Source organism: Elaeis guineensis, chromosome 11 (genome assembly GCF_000442705.2).
Source record: "Elaeis guineensis isolate ETL-2024a chromosome 11, EG11, whole genome shotgun sequence".
Lineage (NCBI taxonomy): Eukaryota > Viridiplantae > Streptophyta > Magnoliopsida > Arecales > Arecaceae > Elaeis > Elaeis guineensis.
In genome coordinates, this window is record NC_026003.2 from 103760720 (window position 1) to 103772187 (window position 11468).

Here is an 11468-nt window from a genome sequence, read left to right on the forward strand (position 1 = left end):
GTTGGTGGTTGGATCAAGGGCTCTGAAGAAAGAACTGAGGAGAGAGTTGAGGAAAGAGCTGAAGACAGAACTGAAGGCAGAGTAGAAGAAGAAGGTCCATCTTCTCCTGTACATGACTTCAGGGCAGCTTCACCAGATACCCAGTTCATTCCTGATACTGAGGCTGGCCCTTCTGAGTTTACTAGGATGCCCACACCAGTGTATCAGCCAGAGAGCAGAGCACCTCATTCAGAGTTCAGACTGGCTGACGATCAGATCGAGCATATTTCACAGCGTGTGGCTTCTTTGCTGTCTAGCCAGTGGAGTAGTACTTCTTTTGCACCTGGAGCTACCTCTTCTGATCAGACCATTACTCCCCACATCTCCACTATATTTCAGATGATTTCAGATCAGTCCGTCAGGATACAGCAGCTTGAGGACACAGTCTGGAGACTGACTGGTAGAGTTCTTGACTTGCAAGGGCAAGTCCTTGCATTGGCCCATCCCCAGCCACAGGAGTCTACTATTGAGGTCACAGACCTCACTGCAGAGGCTGGCAGGCTCAGAGGAGCACTAGAAGGTGGATATGAATTACTGAAGAAAGAGATCCGAGGATCAAGTGAGCATGCTACCACCCAGTTCACTGCTCTACTTCAATATGTTTCCAGAGCACTGAACGTACTTGATTCTATTAGACTCACCCTTTCTGTTCAGTCCCTAGCATCTCAGCGTTCTCAGCCACCCAGTTCATCTCGCCCTCCTACTCATGGCAGAGGCAGACGGGGTAGAGGACGCACTTCTGATCCATCATCTCCTCACCCTATATCTGATGACTCCGATCATTGACTTATCTTGATCTTTATTAGGTCTTAGGAGTTAGTATCTTGTTCTAGGATCTATACCTTGAGGCCATGTATTGACAATTAACTGGTTGAATTTTTTTTTAAGAACTATGTATTGAAATAATTATGATATTAATGGAATCATCTTTTACCTATATTTCTACCTCTCTGTAATGATCATATTTTGATTATATATTTTCTTCTTGTTGAAATATTGTTTTCTTCTTGTTGTTGTTTGCTGTTGATAATTGCTATATTAAGGGGGAGCAAATATCTGTAAAAAAACTCTAAAGGGGAAGAAATTAAAGAATGTTTCAGAAAAAGGAAGAGTTAACTATGTTTGATGATGTCAAAAAGGGGGAGAAATTAAACAAAAACAAAAATTGAAATTAGACAAAAAGCAAAATCCTAAATTATGAGAAAAAGGGGGAGAAATTAAACAAAAACAAAGATTGGAAGACTAAAATAAATATTAAAAAAATTAAATAAATATTAGAGAAATTAAATAAAAACAAAGATTGAAAGATTAAAACAAATATTGGAGAAATTAAACAAATATTGAAGAAATTAAACAAAAACAAGGATTGAAAGATTAAACAAAACTTTGAGAATTTTGATATCGAAATTTGGTATCAGACAGAACTTAAACAAAAAGTCATCCATCAAAAGCAAAATCATAAGTACAATGCAAATAAGTATTTTTTATATATGCTCTGATATATTTCAAAATTCAAACTTGCTCTGATACATCTTTTGAAATTTTATTCACCTTGATACATCTTAAGAAATTTGTTTTACTCTGATACACCCTACAATTTCTTTTAACTTGCTCTGATACATGATAAAATTTAATCCGATACAGTGTGAAGGTTTCTCTGATAAATTATAACATTTGATCTGATACAGTGAGAAAGTTTCTCTAATATATTATAACATTTGCTCTGATACAGTGTGAAATTTTCTCTGACATTTGCTCTAATACAGTGTGAAATTTTCTCTGATATATTATAAAAATTTTTTTGCTCTGATACATTGTAAAATCTTTTCTGATAACATTGTAAAAAAAATTATTTTTCTTGCTCTGATACATTGCAAAATTTATTTCTCTTCTCTTGCTCTGATATATCTTGAACTCAAAATGATCTAATACCCTTTTCAAATCTTTAAGAAAATGGACAAACTATTTTTGCATTTATATTACATGCCAAAAGAATCATACTCTTTTCAAGCATATACACCTATAATGGATTCTTTTGAAATTAATGCATTAATATAAATATTTTTGTTCAAATGTTTTGTCATCATCAAAAAGGGGGAGATTGTTGCTCCTAGATTGATTTTGATGATTACAAAGCAGATTGAAGGGATACAAATAATTTTAAAATGAAAAAGTCCTTATGCTCTTCAAGGGCAAAATCATAATTTTACTAAAATCCTGATTTGATAGTACCATTTGGTAGAACAAATGATTTGAAATCTATTGGTGAAAATTTCATTGTGTTTGGACTTATATTTTTGAAGTTATGAAGGTTTGAAGTGCATGAGTCGACTCATGAGTCAACTCATGGCACTGTGAGCTGATTGGTACGCAAAAATTCTCCTTGGCACGCTAGTTTTCTGGCTTGGCACGACCTGTGAGTCGACTCATGAGTCGACCCACAAGGCATGAGTCGACTCATGAGTCGACCCCTGCTAATTTGAGCCAAGAATTTCCAGAAACACATTCTCTGGTTTTTGCAACAGAGGTCGACTCATGAGTCGACCCCTGAAGCATGAGTCGACTCATGAGTCGACCCCTGCGACGGGAAATGTCAGCAACGGCTATTTTTTTTGCCCGTTTTAATTATCATTTATGCTTCCTAAAAATCCTCTAACGGCTCTTTATCTACCTAAATTATTTTCTCTTGCTTCTAATGCTACAAAATGCTTTAAATGGTGAAAGAAATTACAGATTAAATAGCGGATCAAACGTGAAATCAAAAGAAGAGAAGAATAGAAGAAAGGATCCAAAATTTGCAAGAAAAAGTCTGAGATCAACGAAAAATCCAAAAAGAAAAAGAGAGAGGATCCACAATATACCAGAGAGATTGTGAAAGAGAAAAGCAAGATCTTTCAAGGAGAGAATTTTTCAAGCCTATTGTTTCAACCTTGATCTAGAGATCGTTCAAAGCTTTCAAGAGATCTTCAATCAACAATCAACCTCTTCTCAAGCATTCAAGCGTTCATCCACTTTGAGAAAATCCAAAAAAGGGGTTCTTCATTTGAGTAAAGCTTTTATTGTTATATTCGCTCATTTAAGGAGCTGTTATTGTATTAATTTGTGCTCTAAATTTTCTAACTCTTTGTGAGCTTTTGTTCTTGTTTTTGGAGGATTTCCAAAACAAGGAAAGGTTGATCCGAACCTGAAATCGGAGTGTTTTGGGTTTACTTGTACCCGGAAAATAAGTGATCTAGCTTGGGATAGCTAGTGTCGGAGTTTCCGACGTTTTGTATTCGGGTTGAATATAAAGGATAGTGGATTGAAATTCCCAAGTAGGATCTTGGGGAGTGGATGTAGGTGCAAGGTTAGCATCGAACCACTATAAATCCTTGTGTTTGTGGTGTGCTTTATCTCTTCACTTTATTTCTTTATTATATTCTTGCATTCCTGCCTTAGGGAATTAATATTGAATTAAAGTCTTTATTTTGATCTTCATAAGTAATCTGTTGGGCTTAAAATTTTTAGAAACCCAATTCACCCCCCCCCCCCCCTCTTGGGTTGCATAGCTGGGCAACAGATTTAGTATTGAAAAGATTCAATATGGAAGTAAGCAAAAGAGGTTACTTACCTATGAGTCAAGGTATATATCTCTCTAAGAAGATGTCTCTTAAGACACCTGGAGAGAGAAAAAAATAAGTAAAATTCTTTATGCTTCAGCTGTAGGATCAATCATGTATGCCATATTATGTACCAAGCCTGATATTGCTTATGTTGTAGGTATAGTAAGCAGATTTTAGGTTGATCTGAGGGAAGATCATTGAAAAATTATGAAAAATATTCTTAAGTATCTTAGAAGAACTAAAGATATTTTTCTAGTATATAGAGGATCAGAATTGAAACTAAAAGACTTTATTGACTCTAGTTTTCAATCAGATCTAAATGATTGTAAATCCATATTAAGATATGTGTTTACTCTGAATGATGGTATAGTAAGTTGAAAAAGTATCAAATAGCAGATTGTAGCTTACTCAGTCACTGAGGCAGAATACATTGTTGTTAGTGAAGTAGCTAAAGAAGCTATCTAGATGAAGAAATTCATCATTGAATTGGACGTAGTTTCTGAGATTTAATATTTGGTGTCACTATTTTATGATAACACTGGAGCTGTTGCACAAGCTAAGGAATCGAGGTCTCACCAAAAGTTCAAATACATCCTAAGGTGCTTCCACCTCATTTGTGAGATTGTTGAAAGATAAAATGTTATCATCAAACGAGTAGACACAAAGTACAATATAGCAGATCCATTCACTAAAGTATTTTCTCACCTTGATTGTATGGGTGTTAAATACAAGGATGATTGATTTTAGTACAAGTAAGAGATTGAAAGAATTATACCCTACAAGTCAATTATATTTGATATATGATAGAAATTTTCTGTTATTACTCCCAACTCATGTATGATATTTATTATTAATCAATAATAAAGAAGTATTTTTATGATTCATCATTTGCTGTGTCTTAATAATTTTTAAAATTATGATGAACCTCATAGATTAGGATAATGATTTTATGGATATGTAAGGTTCATGTCAGTGAGACCTAAAATCTTAAAATTTTAATCTAAAATAATCTTAGTCATTAGATCGTTAAATCAGAGATCAATGAATTTGAAAAGACTAGCACATCCTATGTATGCTCGATAGAGAGGGTGGATGATTTCACAACCACTTATGTAGGGATATTAATATAAAGATGTAGGTGCTCATTAAGATATGAGTACACTGATTTAATCCATTGAGAGAATATCTTATGGAAGTCTTACTTGCATGTCAAAAGATAGTTCTCTAAGTAAAAATTATGCAAGTGATCTTTAGATCTGAGATCACCATGGAATCTTGTACACATGAATCTATATTTTGTTTCAAACTCAATCATGACTAAAGTCATAAATGGAGTGTTCTAGATATGGTGGATTGTATATGAAGGTTGTGAGTAGATCAATAAGAAATCGATTACTCCAAGTAAGAGGAGATGACATCCTATGTATTCTCATCTCTAGATAACTCAGAAAGTCTTGAGCCAAAGTAGTATGAAGATTAGAAAAAATTTCTCATTCTTCATTAGAGTTATCATTGATTAATGATGAGTCAATAGGAATATGTGTTTGAGTTTGACCTAAATCTATACTTTTGAACATATTCGAGGCGTAGGATGATCGAAGGATTGAATTGTATGGTAACTTACCATTGAAGGATATTTTGATAATTTCTATCAAATATTATATCTTTTGAGTAGGCATGATATATTGCTAGACATCAATCATGTCTTATGGATTTTCATAAATTGAAGTGATTAATTCATGAGTCAATTAGAAAGAGTTCTAATTTGACAACTCAGGGTGGCATAGATTTGACCTAAATCGATTAGATGGAGTCTAATCTAATCAGATCAATATACATTCAGACATACTACTAGCTAGATGTAGAGCCTATAGGGTCACACATATTAAAAAATTAATCAAGAATAGATTTTGATGGGTTGGTTGGATCAAAAGAACTAACTAGGGTAGCTAGAAAACATGCTAGCACATGTGGCACAAACCCTAGCTCCTTAATCAAGCTGATTTGATCAAAATCTTATTGATTTGATTAATCTAATTGAACTATTAATTAAATTAGATTAAGTTCTAATTTGGATCAGATTTATTTGAATTTTTATTAGATTTTTTTCAATATTTTGGGTGTCATATATAGAGTCCAAATTGGTTAGGACTCTATCATGTCTAGCGCTCCAAGAGGATAAGGCTAAATTATTTTATTCGATTGAGAAAATTTAAACTCCTGATTAATCCAAGTTCAATACCTATTTTATAGTTCTCTTAGCCCTCTATCAGTGTGGTACAAAGTTTAAAGTGTGCCATGGCTTGATGAGGTGTGAGACACCCCAAAGATCTGCACGCATGGCAGTAAGAAATACAAAGAGTTGCAATTTCACATATTTCTTTCTCGCGGTTGGAATATAGTCATGCCTCAATATTGGTGCCATTAGAAGCTTCATTCAAAGGGATACCACGTGGCAAAACCTCAGAATTTTCTGAGATGGTTTGAGATGCTAAATGCATCCCTCTTTGTTAGCAGATGTGCGAGAAGGCTGAAGCAGTGTATATGAAAATTAAGAGTTCTTCTCATATAAGACTCTTAATTTCTGATATGCTGATTAAGGGACTCTATGAAAGAGCATATCTAAACCCCTTCTACGCTTCTTCTGTTGCTATAAATAGGCGACGACAGAGTGGTTGAAGGCATTCCCAACTCTTTTTGATAGTTCTCTTCCTTGTTTTGTTAAGATATTGTCTTGAATTTAAGACAAGTTTGCCCCACTTTAAGATAAGAGCCTAAGAAGAAAATTAGGATAAAAATAGAGGAAAGAAGAAAAAATTTAGGAGTCCAAGTCCAAGTCCAAGTCAAGGTGAGGCCAAGTCCAAGTCAAGGTGCAGGTTCGAACAGATTGGATCAAACCGAGTTCTATTGGTTAGAACTCATCAACAAAGTTTTGGTGCAAGGAGTCTTATTTTTGGAGTAATTTTCATGTGGATCACCTGTGGAGGGTATACGCTTGTGTATATGTAAAAATTTAAAAATTTAGCATAAGAGATATTTATCTAAACTACTTTTTAATTGCTTTATTAGTTGTTCATTAATTACAATTAGTCAAGAGATCTTGGATCTAGGATTTTGGATGTTATGAATTTTATGATCATATATTTTTTAAGTCCATTATTTTGTTGTACTATCCAAACCCAACTTATGTACCAATGGGTAGATGATAATATTTACAATCGTATTGTCAATAAAGATAATGCCCATGTTCTTTGGAAAAAGTTAGAAGAATTATATGCAAGGAAAATGGGTGACAATAAATTGTATGTGGTGTAGAAGCTTATGAATTTGAGATATAAAGATGGTACTTCTATTACTGACCATTTGAATGAAATGCAAGAAATCTTAAGTCAGCTTATAGCTATAAAAATTTTCTTTGATGATAAGGTATAGGCTTTGATGCTTCTTGGTTCATTACCAGATAGTTGGAAAACTTTTAGAGTTTTTGTGAATAATGCACCAGGTGATAGAGCTTTTTCTATGGATTTTGCAAAAGTGGCTTGCTAAATGAAACAACAAGAAAAAAAATGATTGATTCTTTCTTTTCTCAATCAGAAGCATTAGTCTCTAAAAACAGAGGTAAAAGCAAGAGTAAGGATTTATATTACAGAAAAAACATTCTGAAGTATGTCATGATCAAGAAAAGATATTGAATGCTATGCATGCGATCAGAAAGGGCACATAAAGTACTATAAAAATAGAAAGAAAGAACAAAAAAGACAATCATAAAGGAAAAGAAGACAAGCAGAATGAAGATGATGACAGGATTGCTACTACTGAAGATTTTCTTATTATTTATGATGAGAATGTTGTCAATTTTGCTAGTCAAAATGCTAGTTGGATAATTGACAGTGGGGCCTCTATCCATTGTACTTTCAAGAAAGAATTTTTCTCATCATATACATCTGGTGACTTTCGTGTGATGAAGATGGAAAATGATGGCTTGTCTAAAATTGTTGGCATGAGAGATGTGTACTTGAAGATCATGCAAGGTAACAAATTAGTTCTTAAAAAAGTTAGGCATATACCTAACATTAGATTGAATTTAATTTTTATAAAAAAGCTTGATGATGAGGGTTACAACAACTCTTTTGGTAATAGTCAATGGAAGCTCACCAAAGGGTCTATGGTTGTAGCTAGAGGAAAAAGGTGTTCTACTTTTTATATGATGCAGGCCAAAATCTCCAAGAGCTTAGTGGCTGCAGTGGAGAATGATTCAAGCACAGAATTATGGCATAAGAGACTTGATCACATGAGTCAGAAAGAACTTGATCACTTAGCTAAGAAGAAACTACTATCAAGAATGAAAGGTACTTCTTTAAAATTCTATATACATTGCTTAGCAGGTAAGCAGCGTAGAGTTTCATTCTATAATGCTTCTCCATTTAGGATGCATAATGTTTTAGACGTGATACCTTCTGATGTTTGTGATCCTATGAAAAACTAGAACACTTGATAGTGCATTATATTTTGTTACCTTCATTGATGATCGTTCCAGAAAAGTGTGGGCATACACTTTGAAGACTAAAGATCAAGTGTTACATATTTTCAAACAATTTCAAACTAAAATTGAAAGGGAGACAAGAAGAACTCTAAAGTGTATTAGAACAGACAATGGAGGTGAATACTCTGAACCATTTGCTGATTATTATAGAGCTCAAGGCATTCGGCATCAAAAAACTCCTAAGACTCCATAACTCAATAGATTGGCAAAAAAGATGAACAGAACTCTAGTAGAGAGAGTCAGATACATGTTGTCACATGCCAGGCTACCAAGATCCTTTCGGGGTGAGCCTTTGAATACAACTATTTATATTCTTAATCTCAGTATGATGTACCAGATACAGTATAGAGTGGAAAAGTTGTTTCTTATAATCACCTAAAGGTGTTTGGTTGCAAGACTTTTGTGCATATTCCCAGAAATGAGTGGTCAAAGCTTGATGCAAAAACTAAGTAGTGTATTTTCTTGGGCTATGAATTTGATGAGTTTGGATATAGGCTTTATGACTCTGCAGAGAAGAATCTTATTAGAAGCAGAGATGTAGTATTTGTTGAAAATCAAACCATTGAGGATGTTGAGAAAGTCATTGAGAAGATAGAGTCTTATAATTATTAGTTGATTGATTGGGATTTAGTTCTTTCATCTACTACACCAAATCAGATTGGGGATGCTACTCAAGAAAATCATGGTGACACAAATGATACTGAGACACCTATAGGCAGTGATGAATTAGTTGAAACAGATGGTCGACAACAATAGAGCCTGTAGAGTCACTAGAGCCAGTTGATATTCCATTAAAGAGGTCTATCAAGAGGTGCCAACCCTCCTCTAGATATCCTTCTTATGAGTATGTGTTGGTGACTGACATGGGAAAATCTAAGACCTACCAAGAGGCAATGACAAGTAAGCACAGAGATGATTGGCTTGAAGCTATGCAGGAAGAAATAAAGTCTTTGCATGATAATAGCATTTATGAGTTAATAAGTCTACCAAAAAATAAAAATGCATTGAAGAGCAAATGGGTATATAGGTTGAAGATAGAAGAGCATACTTCACGTCTGAGATATGAGACAAGATTAGTAGTCAAAGGCTTTAGTCAAAAGAAAGACATCGACTTTGATAAAATCTTCTCTCCGGTGGTCAAGATGCCCTCAATTCGGATTATTCTTGGTTTGGCTACTAGCATGAACTTAGAGATTGAGTAACTTGATGTTAAAAGTACTTTTCTTTGTAGCGATCTACATGAAAAAAATTACATAGAGCAGCCAAAAGGATTTGGAGTTAAAGATAAGGAAAGCCTTGTATGCAGATTGAAGAAGAGGTTGTATGGTTTGAAACAAGCTCCTAGATTGTGGTATAAGAAGTTTAATTTTTTCGTGATCGACCATAGGTACTATAAAACTAAATTTGATCACTGTGATTTTACGAAAAAAATTTTTGATGGTGATTTTATCATATTGTTGCTTTATGTTGATAATATGTAATTATTGACTGAAATACTTATAGGATTGACAGGTTAAAGGAGGAGCTGAATAAGTCCTTTGCTATGAAGGACTTGAGACCAGCCAAGCAAATTCTTGGGATGACAATCATCCACAACAGAAAGAAAAGGAAGCTTTGGTTGTCACAAGAGAAGTATATTGAGAAGGTGCTTAAGAGGTTTAACATGGATAAGGCAAGAGTTGTTAGCACTCCTCTCGCTAATCATTATAAGCTAAGCTTAAGTCAATATCCATCCACAGATAAAGAAAAAGAGAAAATGAAGAGTGTCCCATATGCTTCAACTATAGGAAGTTTGATGATGCCATGATGTGTACAAGGCCTGACATAGCGTATGCTGTTGGAGTGATAAGTAAATTTCTCTCCAACTCAGGTAAAGAGTATTGGAATGCTGTAAAATAGATTTTGAGATATTTTTGTAGCACTTCTAAGTTATGTCTTTGCTTTAGAAGTAGAAAACCTAAATTGTCTGGCTTTACAGATGCAAATTGGGTGGGTGATGTTGATTACAAAAAGTCAACATCAGGATACTTAATAATCTTTGTAGGAGGAGCTATGTCATGGCAATCAAGGCTACAAAAGTGTATTACATTTTCTACTACAGAGATACTAAGACATGTAAGAAGATACTCTAGATGAAGAGATTTCTAGGGGAGCTCGGATTCAAACAAGAGAAATATCAATTATTTTATGACAGTCAAAGTGCTATTCATTTGGATAAGAATCCAACTTTTCACTCTAGATTCAAATATATTAATTTGAGATTTCATTGGATTAGAGATACATTGGATTCAAAATTGTTGGAGCTTGTAAAAGTTGGCACTCTTGACAATGATTTAGATATGATAACAAAGGTCCTTCCAAAAGAGAAGCTTGAAGCTTGTTGCAAAATAGCTGGTATGGCAGTTTCCTCCATATGTCAGTAGGGAGAGATTTGTTGGGTTGGATCCATCCTATATGGAGGAAGAGCTTATTTATATTTGAGCTTATTTAATTATGTCAGGCCCAATCCAATTAATATTACTAATGGTATTTTAATAATTTGACATGGAAAAAGGCTTATGAAGAACCCTAGGGTGTATTGTCTCATGGAATGAGTGAAAAACAAGAGAAACAAGAGAGAGAAAGTGAGGAAAAGGGGAAAGTTCGGATTTTCTAGGGTTTCTACATAGTTTTCATCAAGCTGATGATCGGATGGTGAAATCTTATCTGATTGAGCTGAAATTTGGACAGATTGTTGCTAAGATGTGGTTCTTCAATTTGAATGGTGAAGATTAGATTTGATGATCATGAAATCAGATCTGAGAAGGCTCGAAGTCAAACTATATTTAATATTTTTCTTCTCATAGTTTGGTGAGATCTCTCCTTTATCTTCTTCTCTAGCAAGGATACACCCTTGAGTAGTGATTGAAGGAAAGTGTGGTAGTTTTGTACATATATTTTTAAAATTTTATAATAGAATATATATATATATTAAATAATTTAATTTATAATGTATGCATAGATCAAATCTAAAACTACCATACAGGATCTATGATATGAACTAATATGCATGTATGTAAATCTGAAATCTAAAATTCAGCAAACATAGATCTTATCTATGTTATATTTAGATCATATCTAAATATGAATTGAGTTCAAAACTTGATACTTGAGCACAAATAGTAGATCATCGCATCTGAAATCTATGATAGTTGGTTCTTCATGATGCTCAGCAGCTGCACACGCATTCGATCTCTATAAGTATCTACATGAAGTCTTTGTGCTGATCGATCTCTCCGAGAGTA